The sequence below is a fragment of the Haliaeetus albicilla genome, chromosome W, assembly GCF_947461875.1.
Source record: "Haliaeetus albicilla chromosome W, bHalAlb1.1, whole genome shotgun sequence".
Lineage (NCBI taxonomy): Eukaryota > Metazoa > Chordata > Aves > Accipitriformes > Accipitridae > Haliaeetus > Haliaeetus albicilla.
The window spans coordinates 18394818-18414327 of NC_091515.1; the positions used below are offsets into that span (position 1 = coordinate 18394818).

The window sequence follows — 19510 nt, forward strand, 5'->3', positions numbered from 1 at the left end:
AATTTGGAATATGCATTCTCCAAAACCCCACAACACCTAAGAAGGCCTGTGTTTCCTTTTTATTAGTCAGCGGAGACATAGCTGCTATTTTATTAATCACATCCATTGGGATCTGACGACGTCCATCTTGCCATTTTATTCCTAAAAACTGGATTTCCTGTGCAGGTCCCTTGACCTTACTTTCTTTTATGGCAAAACCGGCTTTCAGAAGGATTTGGATTATTTTCTTCCCTTTCTCAAAGACTTCTTCTGCCGTGTTGCCCCTTATGATGATGTCATCAATGTATTGCAGGTGTTCCGGAGCTTCACCTTTTTCCAGTGCAGTCTGGATTAGTCCATGACAAATGGTGGGGCTGTGTTTCCACCTCTGGGGCAATTGATTCCAAGTGTACTGGACACCCCTCCAAGTAAAGGCAAATTGTGGACGACACTCTGCTGCTAGAGGGATTGAGAAAAACGCATTAGCAATGTCAATTGTGGCATACCACTTGGCTGCCTTTGACTCTAGCTCGTATTGAAGTTCTAGCATATCTGGAACGGCAGCACTCAGTGGTGGCGTAACTTCATTCAGCCCACGATAGTCTACTGTTAGTCTCCACTCCCCATTAGACTTCCGCACTGGCCATATGGGACTATTAAAGGGTGAGCGAGTTTTGCTGATCACTCCTTGGCTCTCCAGTTGGCGAATCAACTTGTGGATGGGAATCAGAGAGTCTCAGTTGGTGCGATATTGCCGCCGGTGCACCGTCATGGTAGCAATTGGCACTTGTTGTTCTTCAACCTTCAGCAACCCCACAACCGAAGGGTCTTGAGAGAGACCAGGCAGGGTAGACAGCTGTTCAGTGCCCTCCGTCTCCAAGGCAGCTATACCAAAAGCCCATCGATACCCCTTCGGGTCCTTAAAATACCCTCTCCTGAGATAGTCTATGCCAAGGATACACGGAGCCTCTGGACCAGTCACAATGGGGTGTTTCTGCCATTCATTTCCAGTTAGGCTTACTTCAGCTTCCAATACAGTTAATTCTTGGGATCCCCCTGTCACACCAGAAATACAAATGGATTCTGTCCCTTTATAACTTGATGGCATTAGCGTGCACTGTGCGCTGGTGTCTACTAGAGCCTTATACTCCTGTGGGTCTGACATGCCAGGCCATCGAATCCACACAGTCCAATAGACCCGGTTATCCCTTTCCTCCACCTGGCTGGAGGCAGGGCCCCTCTAATTCTGGTTAGAGTATTCAGTATTCACTTCTCGTAAAATTGGCTCAGAAGTCCCTTCAAGAGGATCGGAAATAAAATCAGCCCTTCTACTCTGTTTGAAAACTGGAGTGGCATTTTTCCTGGTAGAATCCCCTTTTGTGGTGGTTTTTCCTCGCAGTTCACGTACCCGTGCATTTAGGACCGAGGTAGGTTTTCTGTCCCATTTCCTCATGTCCTCTCCCTGATCACATAGGTAAAACTTGTCGTGGTTTAACCCCAGCCAGCTACTAAGCACCACGCAGCCGCTCACTCACTCCCCCCCCATCCAGTGGGATGGGGGAGAAAATCAGGAAAAGAAGTAAAACTCCTGGGTTGAGATAAGAATGATTTAATAGAACAGAAAAGAAGAAACTAATAATGATAATGATAACACTAATAAAATGACAACAGTAGTAATAAAAAGATTGAAATGTACAAATGATGCGCAGGGCAATTGCTCACCACCCGCTGACCGACACCCAGCCAGTCCCCGAGCGGCGAAATCCCTGCCCCCCCACTTCCCAGTTCCTAAACTAGATGGGACGTCACATGGTATGGAATACCCTGTTGGCCACTTTGGGTCAGGTGCCCTGGCTGGGCATGAGAAGCTGAAAAATCCTTGACTATAGTCTAAACACTACTGAGCAACAACTGAAAACATCAGTGTTATCAACATTCTTCACATACTGAACTCAAAACATAGCACTGTACCAGCTACTAGGAAGACAGTTAACTACATCCCGGCTGAAACCAGGACAAACCACAGGGCACCTCGCGGTGTGTACCTTCTATATTCTCTCTCTTGGGCAGAGGAACGCTCACTCCTAATAGCTGAGACATTGGTCCTTACACGTGTGGAGTAGGACATATCCTCTTTGAATTGCTGGAAATCCTCGGACAGCTTCTCCACAGCCGAAATGCAGGCTTGTAGGGAGGAGGAGAGATTTTCTTCGTATTGACGGAGTTGGCGAGCCACTTCATCCACTGTCGGTGCCTCTTCGTCTTTTCAGGACATTATTGCCAATATGTTGGCATAGGACGACGGTGCGCTCCGTACAAACTTCCGCCACATGGGTCGTGTGCATTGGACTTCGTCTGGATCTTTGGGTAATTGTGGGTTGTCCGGGTCATGATGGATCGTCTCTAGCACAGCTAATTCCCTCAGATATTGGATACCTCTTTCCATGGTGGTCCACTTGCTTGATTGACATATAACATCTTCCTTAAAGGGGTACCTTTCCTTCACACTTGACAGGAGTCGCCTCCAGAGGCTGATGGCTTGTGTCCCTCTTCCAATTGCCTTGTCAATGCCACCTTCCCTGGCAAGCGATCCCAGCTGCTTGGCTTCCCTACCTTCTAATTCCAAGCTATTAGCCCCATTGTCCCAGCATCGGAGGAGCCAGGTGATAATATGCTCACCTATACGGCGGCCAAAGTCTTTTCGCAAATCCCGCAGCTCACTCAAGGATAGGGACCGGGTTATTACCTCTGGTTCTGCCTCTTCCTCCGGTTCCCGTGATGGCCCTGGTTCATCTTCATCCTTCTCTAATCGAACTGATTTTTTTGTATATTTCTTTTTCTGTACGGGGGCAACTGATGCTGGTGCAGGTTGGTCCGCTGGTTCAGTTGCAGTATCGCTCACCGGGTTTTGGATAACCGCAGTGTCTGTCGCCGAGGTTTGGGTAGCAGCAGTGCTCGTCACTGGGGCTGGAGGGACTGCAGTGCCCGTTGCCAAGGTTTGGGTAGCTGCTGTACTCATTGCCGGGGCTGGAGGGGCTGCAGTGCCTGTTTTTGAGGTTTGGGTAGCCCGAGTTCTCGTCGCCGGGGCTGGAGGGGTCACAGTGCCTGTCGCCAAGGTCTGGGTGCCTGCAATGCTCCTTGCTGGGGCTGGAGGGGCCGCAGCGCCCGTTGCCAAGGTTTGGGTGGCCGCGGTGCTCATCCTTTTGTTGTTAGGTCCAGAGACTTTCTCTTCCCCTTGAGGGTACTGAGTGGTGTCGAACAGGGCTCGATAGGCATGGGCCAGGCCCCAGCACGTTGCAGTGATTTGTATCTCTCTGGAGCTGCTGGGGTGACAGCATACCTTTTCCAAATATTTTACTAATTCTTCTGGATCCTGCACTTGTTCAGGGGTGAATTTCCAAAACATTGGAGGTGCCCACTGTCCTAGGTACTTGCCCATACTACCCCACACACCCTGCCACTCATGATTATCCAGCCTTGGGGCACATCTCTGGGTGATCTTCTTAAATAGCTGTTTAACCTTAAACGAGAGCTGAACCACATTCAGAAGTATGCTAATTCCTAGCAGTAGGGCTAGGACCGTGCTGTTCCCAACATCCCAAGAGTATTCAAATTTTTCAGAATTCTCAAACACCATTGTAACTGGACTGAAGGAGAAAGGAGAGAGGAAGAAAGGTACCCCACCCACAGACTGGTTTTCCATGGAGGAAAGGTAAATGGTATAATTATTAATAGTTTCCCACAGATGGCTCCCGCAGTATAAAGGTGACAATGCTAAGTGCAAATACCGGATTAATCCCACAGCCGATGACTTTATCATACCATAAACCAGAGTTATACCATACATCAAAGCGAAAACCTTAATCCACCTCCCACAGATGATAAGCAGTAGAAGAGGAACTACATACAGCAAGCGAGGTGATACATAACAGAGCCTTAAAAACCAGAACAACAACTCTAAGAATACATAAATCAACATAATGAATGCTTAGGACAAATTTGTTTTAACAAGCTCTGGTCAGGTTTGTCGTTATCTCAACCCTTTGGGCCCCACGTTGGGCGCCAAAAGGACTGTCGTGGTTTAACCCCAGCCAGCAACTAAGCACCACGCAGCTGCTCACTCACTCCCCCCTCATCCAGTGGGATGGGGGAGAAAATCAGGAAAAGAAGTAAAACTCCTGGGTTGAGATAAGAACGATTTAATAGAACAGAAAAGGAGAAACTAATAATGATAATGATAACACTAATAAAATGACAACAGTAGTAATAAAAAGATTGAAATGTACAAATGATGTGCAGGGCAATTGCTCACCACCCGCCGACCGACACCCAGCCAGTCCCCGAGCGGCGAATCCCTGCCCCCCACTTCCCAGTTCCTAAACGAGATGGGATGTCACATGGTATGGAATACCCTGTTGGCCAGTTTGGGTCAGGTGCCCTGGCTGGGCATGAGAAGCTGAAAAATCCTTGACTATAGTCTAAACACTACTGAGCAACAACTGAAAACATCAGTGTTATCAACATTCTTCACATACTGAACTCAAAACATAGCACTGTACCAGCTACTAGGAAGACAGTTAACTATATCCCAGCTGAAACCAGGACATAGCTCTAAACAAAGTTTCACAAGCTTTGTGACAAACATGTCTGTGGCTCCATAATCTGCACATATTTCATCAGTATTATTAGCATTCTTTCATCATGACTTGGCAATCCTTTGCTAATCAAGATGGATATTTGATGTGCAGCACGCAACAACAAAGGCTGAGTGCTTTTGGGATTCTGTAGTCAGATGGTGTGGTGCCAGCTGGAGTGTGTCTCCGAATATGACCCAGAATACAGCCCAGGAGCATTTGGAATGGGAGAATATTAAACAAGGATACCAGGACAAAAGCATTGTAGACTCCTCTCTGCTGTACATGGAGTAAATATAAATGAGAAAATGGCATATTTCACTGCCAAAGCTTCCAGAGGAGAGCTAAAGGAATAAACTAATGGAGGCTTGGGGACACAGACCCTTGCTCCAAATATCCAGTACATCAGGCTTGGAGAGAAGACCCTGCACTAAACACAGGGAAAGTTTGACCAGGCCTGGCAGGTAGATTCTACCTACTGTTTGTGTCAGGACTTTATCTGCTGTTACAAGTATTTGTGACCTTTTCAGTTTTTCAACTACTAAAGAATAATCTAGTGCAGGTGCAAATCCCACTGGACTGTATGTTTAAGCTTACTTCAGAATTGCTTTTCTCAGTCACCCACTGCAGATTTCTTAAATAGCTTGCAGTCTGCATACCACAGTCTGGAAACCACCATTCTGGTGCTTTGATATTCTACTTGCCAGTCACCTTTGGGAGTGGAGGGGGAACCACTTGTGTTAAGAGTATCACCCTGTTCCTAGTTCAGAAGTCTGCTCTACTTCTGTGTTACAGACAAGAAATGAAAACCATCTATTCTTCATAGGCTGGGGCTGCAGTATTATCTTCCCTCCTCTTGCTAACACTCTCTTCTACTTTCCAGACTACCAACCCTTGCCCTTCAGACTCATTGGATAATTAGTCCAACTGAGCTGAAGTTCAGAGCAGTTTTTCACTATTTAGTCTGAAGTTTGTACTTTCTCTGTGCCTGTTTTTTCCCCCAGTTACATCACTTGGTCTAATAAAAATACTGCTCTTCTCTGCAAACTGTTCTTACAGCCTTAACCCATGACACCTGCATCAACAGCACTGCCTTTCTCCAAAACATACTCCAGTAGCCTCATAGACACAACGTAATCCAGTCGTACCCAGACTCTGTAAGGGAGAGGCTCTGCACGAAGAAACCAAGACTGACTTTCAGGTTTGAGTTGAGTTTGCAGGGAATTAGGAATTCTCTCTAGTTATAGTGGAACAATTGAAAATCTTGGATGCAAAGTGAGGCTGTCTCAAGAGATGTTACCCTTGGGCATACCAGGGATTGCTGCTGCATTTAGACTTGGGGTGAAACTTGTAAAGATGCTGTCTAGAAATGGGATCCAATGTGTTAGATGTTGTAGGAAGTAATGTAGCAGGAATGACCTGAACTGCAGAGGAGTGAACTTCGCAAGGAACCAGACAAGTGCATCGGTGACCCAAACCAAGCCGGTGTTGGTGCCCAACAATCGAACATACTGCTTCTTCTGTCCTGACCACTCATCTTGATGGATGGGGCCCAAGTCATAACCTGTGTGTGAACATCTGGAGGAGTGGAAGAAGCCCATGGAATATCTATCTGTTAAAGGACAGGGGATAGTAGTTAATAAGAATGTATAAATCCGTACGTTGGGTATAAAAGTGGTTTAAGTATGTAGTTTCAGTTGTAAGTGTTGGTAAGAAGGGATTTCAGTAATGAGAATTAAATACAATAGTATAGTTAGAAGATATCTGTATTAAATTATGTGGGACCTGAGCAGGATGCAAATGGTATGGAATAAGAGGTGGAGATTGTATTGGGTCTGGCTGAGATGGAGTTAATACTCCCCATAGCAGCCCTCATAGTGCTGTGCTCTGCATCAGTAGCTAGAAAGGTGTTGATAGCACACCAGTGTTTTGGCTACTGCTGAGCAGTGCTGGCACAGCATCAAGGCTGTCTCTCCAACATTTTTGCCCTCCCCTCAACAGCAGGCTGGGGCAGGGCAAGATCTTGGGAGGGGACATAACCAGGACAGCTGACCTAAACTAACCAAACAGATATTCCGTACCACATGACGTCAGCTCAGATATAAAAGCTAAGTAAAGGGAGGAGGAAGGCGGATATTTTTGTCTTCCGGAGCAACCACTATGCGTACTGAAGCCCTGCTTCCCGGGAAGCGGCTAGACATCGCCTGCTGATGGGAAGTAGAGAATAACATCATTTGTTTTTTCTTTGCTTTCGCACGCGTGACCTTTGCTATCACTTTATTAAACTGTCCTTATCTTGACCCACGAGCCTTTTGTTATATTTTCTCCCCCCCGTCCAGCTGAGGAGGGGGAGTGATAGGGTGGCTTTGGTGGGCACCTGGCATCCAACCAGGGTCAACCCACCACACTGCTCCATCGTTAACTTCCATGGGCTGCAGGGGGACAGCCTGCCTCACCATGGTCTTCACCACAGGCTGCAGGGGAATCTCTGCTCCAGCACCTGGAGCACCTCCTCCCCCTCCTTCTTCACTGACCTTGGTGTCTGCAGAGTTGTTTCTCTCACATGTTCTCACTCCTCTGTGGCTGCAGTTTCTGTGCCCCAGCAACTTTTTTTTTTTTTCCTCCTTCTTAAATATGTTATCCCAGAGGCGCTACCACTGTCACTGATTGGCTCAGCCTTGGCCAGCGGCGGGTCTGTCTTGGAGCTGGCTGGCATTGGCTCTGTCAGACATAGGGGAAGCTTCTAGCAGCTTCTCACAGAAGCCACCCCTGTAGCCCCCCTGCTATCAAAACTTTGCCACACAAACCCAATACAACAGACTAGGTATATAGACAGTGAGGTGGATTGAAAACTGGCTGAACTGCTGGGTTCAAGGGGTTGTGATCAGTGGCACAAAGTCTAGGTGGAGACCAGTCACTGGTGGTGTACTCTAGGGTTTGGTCCTGCCGCCAGTGCTGTTGAATATCTTCATTAATGACTTGGACAGTGTGGCAGTGCTGCCTCAGAAAGTTCACAGATGACATAAAACCGGGAGGAGTGGCTGATGCACCAGATGGTTGTGGTGCCATTCAGAGGGACCTCAAGAGGCTGGAGAAATGGGCCAACAGGAATCTCATTAAGTTCAACAAAGGGAAATGTGAAGTTATGCAGCTGGGAAGGAATAACCTCGTGCACCAGCGTGGGCTGGGGCCAAGTATCTGGAAAGCAGCTTGGCAGAGAAGGACCTGGAAATCCTGGTGGACAAGTGGAACACGAGCCAGCCAAGTGCCCTTGCAGCAAAGGCCAACAACATCCTCAGATGCATTAGGAAGAGTGCTGCCAGCAGATGAAGGGAGGTGATCCTTCCCCTCCTCTCATCAGTTCAGCACTGGTGAGACACATCTAGAGTGCTGTGTCCACTTCTGGGCTCCACAATACAAGAAAGACATGGGCATACTGGAGAGATTCTAGTGAAGGGTCACAGAGATGATTAAGGGACTGAAGCATCTGACATACAGTACAGGCTGAGTGCTGGGATTGTTTAGCCTGGAGAAGAGAAGGCTCAGGGGGATCTTATCAGTCCCTTACCTCATGGCAGTGACTAAAGAAGATGAAGCCAGACTTCTCAGTGGTGCCCAGTGACGATCCACAAATTGAAAAACAGAAAATTCCATTTAAACATAAAACTTTTTTTACTGTGAGGGTGGTCAAACACTGGCACAGGTTGCCCAGAGATGTTGTGGAGTCTCTATCCTTGGAGATATTCAAAACCTGACTGGACATGGTCCTGGGCAGCCTGCTCTAGTTGACCCTGCTTGAGCAGGGGGTTGGACTAGCTGATCTCCAAAGGTCCCTTTCAACCTCAACTATTCTGTCATTCAGAGAGTACAGGCACCCAGCATTCAGGGATATGACTTGACCTCTCTATTTCTTATTCCAAAAGTGTGTTAGTAAGTTGAGAAAGAAAGGTGACAGGGAAATCCATGTCATGAGCCAGACTTTTCTCTGTAGTCACTTTCTATTGCTCTGGATGTTTCCCTTCCCCTAAGCAAAGTGGAGCAGCCCAGAGCACAGGACTAAAAGCTTTCCCCAAAACCAAATGCACTTGAAGTGCAACAGCAGCAGCCTACTGTATATGCACCAAGATAACAGGGAAAATATTTTTTTTGGAGTCAAATCCTGTTTATACAGGTAAAAAGTTAAAGTTGGCTTTCTGCAATTAACAGGAAAGAGATGCTCCTATAAATATACATGGCAAGTCATCATTACTCCTAGAATTTCTTTCCTGGAAGAGAAGAAAGTCTCTATGAAGTGGTTTCATCAGAGAGCAAGATCAGAAGTTGTTATAGCTTAATAGCTCTCTACTGGCATCCTCGCTGGCCTGGCTGCTGCGTGGTGTTCAGCAGCCCTCAGCAGCAGGAAGCAGTCTGCCACCACCGTGAGTGAGGAAATGGATCGTGCTTTCCCATGTGTTCTTATGAGTGCTGACCAACCATTCCTCACCCTCTTGGCTCTGAGACCTCTTCTAGGGCTCATATACATGGAGAAATTAGCCAGCATTGCTCCCTAGGTAAATACTTACCTAGAACACAGCAGCTATATGGGGAGTAGTTTTACAGCAACAGTGCCAGTCTGTGTCTCCACAAAGGCAATCTTAAATCTAGTCACATCCTTTCCAGTTGTCTAGAATCTCTGAAATTTCTGTTGTAGATGAGCCTGTATGCCTAATGTTCAACATGCACCAGGCACTGCAGTGGGTCTGTGGAGAGAGGAAACTCCTGGAACAGGAAAACTTGACAACACAGGAAAAAACACAGGCACCAATTACAAGGGCTGCAAATCTTTCTGCTGAGACTTCAGCATCCCTGGAACATGACCCACACTCTGTTTATGTCTTTGGCACAAACAGTCCAAGCAACTGTCAAGCTGACCTTCTGACCACAATTCTGCACTTAAGGCCTGTGGCTTCTCTCTTACCTCTCCCAGCTTGTGGTACACCTTAATGAAGAGGGAAAGGTAAGACTCTCCATGCAGGGCGGTACTTTGGAGAAGCTGAACAGTAGCTCCCAAATGCCATGTTGGCTGCACGGTCCCTTGAGCCTTGCAGGGGGCTGAAGGCATCCTGACATTTGTTCTTCCAGTTGAGGAGGCTTGGGGGGGACTGAGGAAGTTGGGAGACAAAGCACAGAGGTTCTTGTTTTCTAACACACTATGAACTTGTTCACTTTCAATCTCTGACAGAATGGGCTGTCCTTGCCTGAAGAACATTTCAAGCACTTATTCCTGGCATCTCTTAATTTATTAATCCATTTACCAGACCTTGAAAGCACCTTGCACTGGGAAAGACTATCCTGATCCTCCATTCAGAAGCAGACAGGATGAGTACAGCTATAGCTAGGAAGAACTAACAGAACCAGTATGAAACTATTCCCACAGTGCTGTCTTGGTTTGGCTTCCTTGTTCTGCGGCAGCGGTGCCACCAGCTGGCAAGAGCTGAGATCCCAAGTCACAAAGATCAGAAACAAAATACACCCAAGAAGGGAAGTGATGACAGCCAAGCAAACTTGCAGCAGCTTGGCTGGGAGTTGGAGGCAGGCAGCAGATTGAGTGCTGAAAGGGATAATGTGCACTGCCACCATGTTTGTAGTGTACAGTAAAGCACAGTCGATAGCAGCGTAGACCTGATGCAGGTTCCAGGCCAAGGAGTGCAATGGATCTCATCTTGGTTCCACAGCCAAGAATGACAACGGCCACACGCACATGCCAAGCATGTCCAGTGAGAAAGCACTGAGGGAACCTGGACTGTTCAGTATAAGGAATGAAGACCATGGCCATGAAACAGTTAAAAAAATCCCTTCCAACAAAAAGAGATGAGCTGCCCCACAGAAGGGAACAAACTGCTTCATCTGCACAGGGAACGGGAAAGCAAGGGGACCTGCAGGACAGATGATAGGACAAAATAGGTGAATGCTAGAATTAGCTGCTGGGGGAAGATTTGGACTCTCTATTGCTGAGACTTAAGCTGGACACACATCTAGGAGGAGCTCAATGAGTACTGACTGTCTTGGTACTTCCTGAGATCCTCAGCCATCCCCAACCCTTTTTGGTCCTGCAAGTCAGCTGACAGGTCCCACGCCATCTGAATGCTGTACTCAATGGAGCATCTAATGCAGCTGGGGAGTTAGTAACCTTCATGGCCAGAGCACTTTCTATAGTTTAAAGTAACTGTCCCTTCACCCTCCTCTTACTTTCTTATGAGGCTTAGGGGTAGAAACAAAAGCATAAGCCTGGCAGGGGACCTGTTCTGTGTTGAGGAGGAGCAGCAGTAAGCATGACCATCTAGAAATAGAGCACAGCTCATAAGCAGTTCAGCCTCAGCTTCCACACTGAGGGGTTGGCACAAGCTTATCCAAAGCCATGGCTGTGACAGGAAGCAAGCCAGGAGCCACAGGTAGTACTGCTACTGATGCCTTCTAGCCCCATCCCACCACACATCTAGCCCATCATCTCCTGCATGTCTCCAGGGCCATGGAATTTTTTTTTTTATCTCTCTGCTCTCAAACAGTTTTGGTATAAGGCTCAGTAGGATGACAGTATGGTATTCACATGCCTTTTAGACTCTCCTCTTCCAGCATCCACAAGCATCAGTAATGCCTACTACAAGGGAGCAGAGATGGTGCAGCTGGATACACGATCTCCCATAGCTTGCATACAAAGCTGCAGTTTGTCCATGATCATGGAAACTAGCATGTCAGGGTGAGGCCAAGTATGAAGAAGATGGGGATGCAGGAGGTACTTTTAGGCACGTGATTTTAATCTCCAACATAAAGCTTAGATCTCTTAAGGACATTCCTCCTCTTCAAAAAATAACCTTCCCAATTCTAGGCAAGGAAGAAGAGGCAGGGAAATAGGACAGCTGGACAGAGGCCTCACTCTCCTGTGCAATGAAATATGGTGGAAGATCTAGTGCTACAAATGCAGTTTTGGTACATAAGGTCTTCCTGAAACCCTTAGTCCTATACCTAACTGTCTACCTATAGGTATCTGTGCTGTCCAACACTTCTAAGAGGTATTTCCTTAGAAAAATAAAGTGGTTAAAAGGAAACTCTTGCCTCAGAATAAATGAGGTACCAGAAGAAGAGAACAGGAAGGAGATGCTTTGAACAGCGTAACAGTCCCAACTCTGCCATTAGATACATTTCCTATGGAAGCAAGGAGTGTTACTGCAGCTGTACAAAGAACAGGACTGATGTTTAAGCTATGAAAAACAGGAATAAGCTGAGAACCTGCCCTTTGGGTATCAATCCACTCATTGGTGAAGGAAAAACAACAGTTCACTTTATTTCCTTTGAATCAGTCATGTCAACACAGAGGCTGTTACATGGAGAAACCTAAGCCCACTTGCTCTCAAACTGCCCTGGACTTACTTGCAGTGGGATGATTAGCAAATAAAGGAAACCATCAGCCAAGCCAACACACTATACAAATACATTTTATTTAGAGATACCCATAGTAAGATGCACAAATACTTTTTGTTCACCAGTTTTCAGATCATACAACTTCAAGTAGTGGAAAAAACAAACTGCAGTTACTTACAATTATGTATATAATGGGGCAGTAGTAAAAGATCCGTTTGTCAGACTACAGCATGGTTAACGATACTCAGGTGAGAATGTACAGATCTAGGTATTTAAAAAGTACATGGGTCATTGCCGCATACACTAACATGCTTTTTCAAAGAGCAACATCTTTCTGGCATGTGAACACAGTAACCCAGTTAATGCAAGATGGAAAATTAGGCTCTTAATTTGATCTGGAAATGTATCTATTAACAGTTTTCCTCTAAATGGCAAATTAAGAGTTATTTGTGACCAACACATGAAAAGCAATCTAAAAATCACTGTTACATTGTCCATGTAGTCAAGCAACACACAGATGACCTAAAATGATCAGTTCCAGCCTACACCTTCACAGCTCTTCTACCACAGTCATCTTCAGAAGAGTCCAGAGTACTTGACCATGCCACCTTCACATCTCATCTGAAGAGGGATGACCAGCAGTTTCACAAGCTCTGAGAGCAACTAATCTGCAGTTGCATAAGCATACAGCATGATGGAGTGTCCTGGTTTCAGCTGGGATAGAGATAATTGTCTTTCTAGTAACTGGTATAGTGTTATGTCTTGGATTCAGTATGAGAAGAATGTTGATAACACACTGATGTTTTCAGTTGCTGCTAAGTAGTGTTTAGTCTCAAGTCAAGGATTTTTCAGCTTCTCAAACCCAGCCAGCAAGAAGGCTGGAGGGGCACAAGAAGTTGGGAGGGGACACAGCCAGGACGGCTGACCCAAACTGGCCAAAGGGGTATTCCATACCATGTGACATCATGCCTAGTATATAAACTGGGGGGAGCTGGCCTGGGGGGCAGATTGCTGCTTGGGAACTAACTGGGCATCAGTCAGCGAGTGGTGAGCAATTGTATTGTGCATCACTTGTTTTGTATATTCCAATCCTTTTATTATTACTGTTGTCATTTTATTAGTGTCATCATTACCATTATTAGTTTCTTCTTTTCTGTTCTATTAAACTGTTCTTATCTCAACCCACGAGTTTTACTTTTTTTCCCCGATTCTCTTCCCCATCCCACTGGGTGAGGGGGAAGTGAGCAAGCAGCTGTGTGGTGCTTAGTTGCTGACTGGGGTTAAACCACGACATGGAGCAAACCCTCAAGGCTTCCATTGCTCAAGTGCTCCATTACCAGCTCATCTCTGAGCATAGCCAGCCTTTGGCATTACTGCTGGCCAAAGCTCATTGTAATAACTTTTGCCTTTTGAGCACAGGGTTAGAGTTTAGCTCATAGCCCTACTATAGCACAGTTTTTTCATAATCCACCAAATAATGAAAAAGACAAAAAAGTCTGTGGAGAAAGCCTTTAAATGGGATAAAGTCAGCAGAAAGTCAGTGATGCACCCTCCTGGCTTTGCCCTTAATGAAATCTTTAGTTATAATATTGAGTAGCAGCCAAAGATGCCAGTTCTCTGGTTGACTAAACCACCACTGATCAGTTTAACAAGCACACTGGGTGCAGACGCAGGGCACCTCCACTTCCTGATCTGCTGACATCCACTGTACAATACGCATGCGAGAGAATTTCACCTTCTGTAGACTGCACAGGAGTGGAGTCTCCACTTCCAAGGCAGCCAGCCAGCCACTGAAGTTTATGGTAAAAGCACAGTGATCTTTCTACAGTGGGCTACAGGTTTTCTTTTTATTATGACTTGATATTTTTCAGACTAGGCAACCAGCTTTGAATTGATTGTTAAAGGTGAACTAGGAAGAAATGGGAGAAGAGGAAGGTGCTAAAGATTACAAAACAAAGTTAAACCCATCTGTTCTACTCTGAAAAGTGACTGTGATAAAAACAGGACCTTACTGAATTTGAAGAAACTCCAAAGTTAGCAAGAACTAAAAAGAGAACTCTAGATTAAGTCTGCGCTGGGATACAGAGAGAACAGATACAGCTAGCACAGGAAATACACGTACATTTGAGCTCCTTGACCGCGTATTAATGTCAATACACTGATGACTAATCATGCTGATTCTAAAAACAAAGATAGCCTCATGGATCAACAGAATGCAGTACTGCAGTTAATTATGGATATGCATGCCCATTGAAGGCCACAGCAAGTGAAGAAGAGTTCCTGTTTCCATGCTCTTATGATCAAATTAACCTTACAGCTGGGAAGGGACATCTTGTATCAATCACACCATCCTCTGCTATCTGCATAAGAGACAGAAACTCAGCCCAAATTCCAGATGTCAGTTTAAGAACAAAGATATCCTTTGCTAATTCAGGAAACAAAGCCAAACATTTAATGTCTTTGTATTGGAGGGGGGAATCGCTTTTCAGAGAGGAGAAACAATTTACAAGGTAACTCTGAACACTGAGCCCCATGTGCAGACAGGCTGGTTTCGCATACTATCTGCAATTTCCCACTGTTCCATTTACAAGCTACATCAATAATTTTGAACAGTTTTACCTTACAGTTAAAAATGTGCGCTGTAACATTTAAAGAGAGCTGTTACTACTTCATTTGACAGCTTCTGTGATAGTTCGGGATCCAGTGCTGTTTCTGACACAGCTCACGACAGAAAGAGCAAGCCGAGAAAGGCTCTGTTAAATGGGTGGGATTGCAAGAGTTGTTAACAAACATCAGACCTTGGATTCAGAACAAAAGCCAGCAAGTATCAGCAAGTCCTGATTCCTCCCCCAGGCTTTCGATCTTATTAAATATATTTGGAAAAAAATAATCATTAAAAACAGTTCACTGTAAGACATCCTACCCTCAGGCAACAAGTTGTGATCACCGCACATTTTAAAACACCTTGTGTAGTTTGTGCATCATACACATCATAGGCAGTGGGGAAGATCCAGCATTTGTGTACACATTAACATACAAGCAAGCACTGATAGATGTCACAGGTAAGATTAATCCCAGGACAAACCAGTGCATTGATTTGTGTCTACACCACATCCTAAAACAAATGGAACAAGTCACAAGTAACAGCACAAACCTGTTGCAAATTCAACACATACATCTTGGAAAAAGACAACACATGTACCCAGCCCTAAGACACTGATGAGTTTGTGAGATAACTTTACAAAGATCAAGGTACCAGAAGAAGAAGGCACATTAACCTCTGGTTGGTCTGTTTCAGTATTATTTGGATGAAGTCAGTGATTTATATACCCTGAGACTGTGAGAGGCCTTGAAAAGGAAAGGAGACCAGGTAGATGGGCAAATAAAAAGTACAAGTTTAATAAGATTTTAAGATTCAGCACCTGAATTTTCCCTTTTAATAAGGGAATCTAGAAAAGCAGTTCCTAAGAAAACAACGTATTGATTCCTAGATTTTTGTTCTGAGGTCAAAGAATCAACATCGAGGATTATAGAGACATCGCACTATGTTGCAAGGGTGGGGTTTTTTTGTTTGTTTGTGTGGTTTTTTTTTCACACACCCTCTCAGTTTCAGTCTAATGACCAGAATTTGTATACAATCAAGTGTTTTACTTGGTGTTTTTTTGGGGTACAGAAATGGTCAGGCAGCCCACATTTTCTCAACTCTGCCAACCCTGGCTGTATTGGTTTTGTGTGGCAAGGTTTTGGTAGCTGGGGGGGGTTACAGGGGTGGCTTCTGTAAGAAGCTGCTGGAAGCTTCCCCTGTGTTCGAGAGAGCCCATACCAGCCGGCTCTAAGACGGACCCGCCGCCGGCCAAGGCCGAGCCAATCAGCGATAGTGGTAACGCCTCTGAGATAACATTTTTAAGAAGGAAAAAAGTTGGGACAGACAGAAACAGCCGCCAGAGGGAGGAGTGAGAACATGTAAGAGAAACAAGCCTGCAGACACCAAGGTCAGTGAAGAAGGAGGGGGAGGAGGTGCTCCAGGCGCCAGAGCAGAGATTCCCCTGCAGCCCATGGTGAAGACCCTGGTGAGGCAGGCTGTCCTCCTGCAGTCCATGGAGGTCCACGGTGGAGCAGATCTCCACCTGCAGCCCGTGGAGGACCCCACGCAGGAGCAGGTGGGTTCCCGAAGGAGGCTGTGACCCCGTGGGAACCCCGCGCTGGAGCAGGCTCCTGGCAGGACCTGCGGATCTGTGGAGAGAGGAGCCCACATTGGAGCAGGTTTTCTGGCAGGACTTGTGACCCCGTGGGGGACCCACGCTGGAGCAGTGTGCTCCTGAAGGACTGCACACCGTGGAAAGGACCCATGCTGGAGCTAGTTTGTGAAGAACTGCAGCCCATAGGAAGGACCCACTTTGGAGAAGTTTGTGGAGGACTGTCTCCTGTGGGTGGGACCCCATGCTGGAGCAGGGGAAGAGTGTGATGAGTCCTCCCCCTGAGGAGGATGAAGCAGCAGAAAATATTGTGTGATGACTGTAAACCCCCATCCCTGTCCCCCTGTGCCGCTGGGGGGGTTTGGTAGAGAAATCCGGGAGTGAAGTTGTGCCCAGGAAGAAGGGAGGGGTGGAGGGAAGGTGTTCTGAGATTTGGTTTTATTTCTCATTACCTTACTCTGGTTGAGTTGTAATAAATTGAGTTAATTTTCCCCAAGCTGAGTCTGTTTTGCCTGTGATGGTAATTGGTGAATGATCTCTCCTGTCTTTATCTCAACCCACAAGCTCTTTGTTATATTTTCTCTCCCCTGTCCAGCTGAGGAGGGGGAGTGATAGAATGGCTTTAGTGGGCACCTGGCATCCAGCCAGGGTTAACCCATCAAACCTGGCACTCTGTTTTAGATTTGTGTGCACTTTCTTAGACCATACCACTCCCAGCAGGAAGGAAAGGCTGTTAGAAAATGGCACTCAACTTCTAATTGGGAAGATTCCTTTCTGTCAAGAGCATTCTTCTAATTAGCCAAGTACCACATGGTTTTGATAAAGAAACCCAGCATCACAAGCAAAAAAGATACTTCCTATTTTAAATCCTTGAAAATTAACATGGAGAAAAAAGAATGACAGGGATATCTACTTGATCTCTCTGAAAATGTTTCTGATTAAGCCCTTTCACAAGTACCTCCTGAGCAATGAATAAGTATCCCCTCTATGTTTTTAAATTCCTCAGGAGTCCTGAGAGTAATACCAAACACTGTTAGGCTTTCACCTTTTCTCTCGTGCCCCCCTTGCCCATCCTCACCACACACCAAAGTGCCTGCTTGCAGAGGCAAGGGAGAGCATACGCAAGAGATCCCTTCAGACAAGATGTGGCTGTATTCTCCTTTCCACTCTCCCTTGTCTGCAACACAGACAAATTCCTGGTGTCTGTGCTTCAGAGACTTTCAGATAAGTTACTGAAGGTACTGCACCACTCAAAAATGCATTTTAAGTTGAGGTCACACCACAGGCTCTGGCTGTGGGGTGGCCAGTGGTGCACACAGGAATTTTCACTTGGCTTTAAGCTAGAAGGCGTGTGCCTGGCTAGCATAGGAGTCCAGGACTCAGTACAGGCTGGCCAGAGGATCAGCTCTGCCTGCATCACACACAGCTCTGCAACAGTGTTCCTAGGAACAAGCTGTATCCTGGTTCAGTAATTTAGTCATAGCAACAATTGTGACAGAAGCTAATTAAGAACCTTGGAAAAGTGGGTTTATGGAAAATAAGGGTATCAGACCACCACAGAGCTCCCACCTGACTGCTGAAAGATGCTGCTGCTTTGTCGAGATGCAGCAACTGACAGTCCATCTGTTCTTGGTTTCTTGCAAACAAAACAGGTGACCTCCATAAAGGGTCTAAGGCAAGCCTGCTTTATTTTACAGCTGCACCAGGTGAGGGACATTAATTCACAAGGTCAGTAAGTGCCTCTCAACTGAGGGGCAGAAATTAAGACACCAAGCCACCACTCACATAGCTGGATCAACTTTACTCTGTTAACTCTGCAGCTGCAAGCTATATACAAAGCAAGTGCTCAGGTGAAGGAAGAGGATGAAATTCTGGAGAAGAACAACTGATACATAAGTATGTTAAGGATTAAGATACAAAAAGCTGCCAAAGACTTGAAATGGAGGCAGCAAATATATCCCCATAATGATGTTCAGGAGTCCCCCTCATTAAGGGAGTCACAAGAGTCACCCACAATGTGAATGTAACCTTTGTGGACAGACTAAGTCCAGTAAGATCACTGGGCACTCTTACAGTAAATCTTAAAAATGGATTTATGTGGAAAATGAACAACTGAGACTAGGAACAAACACCTATTAACTATTCTTTGGTAATTTACTCACCTTGGACTAACACCAGCAGCACTGATGAAGGAACCAAACAAATGGACTCACTTTACCACAATCCCAGAAAGTGCCCAAGGAGAGCACTAGCAATTCTCCCTGGCTGACTTGACTGTACAAGGGAGAAAGCTAGAGGAATTACCAGCAATAAGGTGTTTGGTGAAGAGGATGAGCACCACCCTCACTGCTATACTCAAGCCAACACTGCAAAGTAGCTTCTGCTTCCTTAGGAATGTCCATCACATTAACATCCAATTGTTACTGAGGGGTTGCTGCCCAGTACTTACAAGCTGGGTATTACCGAACCCATAATTAAGTCACTAGTTTGATTACATGTGATTATGAATTGTCATGGTTTAACCCCAGCCAGCAACTAAGCACCATGCAGCCACTCACTAACTCCCCCCCACCCAGTGGGATGGGGGAGAGAATCTGGGAAAAAAAAAAGTAAAACTCGTGGGTTGAGATAAGAACAGTTTAATAGAACAGAGAAGAAACTAATAATGATAATAACACTAATAAAATGACAACAGTAATAATGAAAGGATTGGAATATACAAGTGATGCACAATACAATTGCTTACCACCTGCCAACTGATGCCCAGTTAGTCCCCGAGCAGTGATTCCCCCCACTCCCCCCAGTTTATATACTAGATGTGACATCACATGGTATGGAATACCCCTTTGGCCACTTTGGGTCAGCTGCCCTGGCTGTATCCTGTGCCAACTTCTTGTGCCCCTCCAGCCTTCTTGCTGGCTGGGCATGAGAAGCTGAAAAATCCTTGACTTGAGACTAAACATTACTTGGCAACAACTGAAAACATCAGTGTGTTATCAACATTCTTCTCATACTGAACCCAAAACATAGCACTGTACCAGCTACTAGGAAGACAATTAACTCTATCCCAGCTGAAACCAGGACAGAATACTGAAAATGTAATACCCAAAGATACCCAAATTAACATGCTAGTCTACTGAGAAGGGCTGAGCAGTAAAATTAACTGCTTCCTACACTCACCAGCAGCACAAAAGAACCCACATGATTGAAAAGTCAATAGCAGGAAGAAAAGTCTGAAGGTCTGTTATGATTAAAGTTCTTTTCTCTCCTTCAAGTGCCTAATGTGAGATAAACCAGAGTCTG

The 19510-nt window shown here is 45.7% G+C and overlaps 1 long non-coding RNA gene across 1 annotated transcript; it reads right to left on the bottom strand.

The window, feature by feature from the left end:
• Nucleotides 1-12074: 12074 nt before the first annotated feature.
• Nucleotides 12075-18968, bottom strand: LOC138683332 (uncharacterized). Its single transcript, XR_011322917.1, has 2 exons — nt 16872-18968; nt 12075-15724 (listed from the first exon to the last, which is right to left on the bottom strand). It is a non-coding gene; the product is annotated as an uncharacterized lncRNA (long non-coding RNA).
• Nucleotides 18969-19510: the final 542 nt, after the last annotated feature.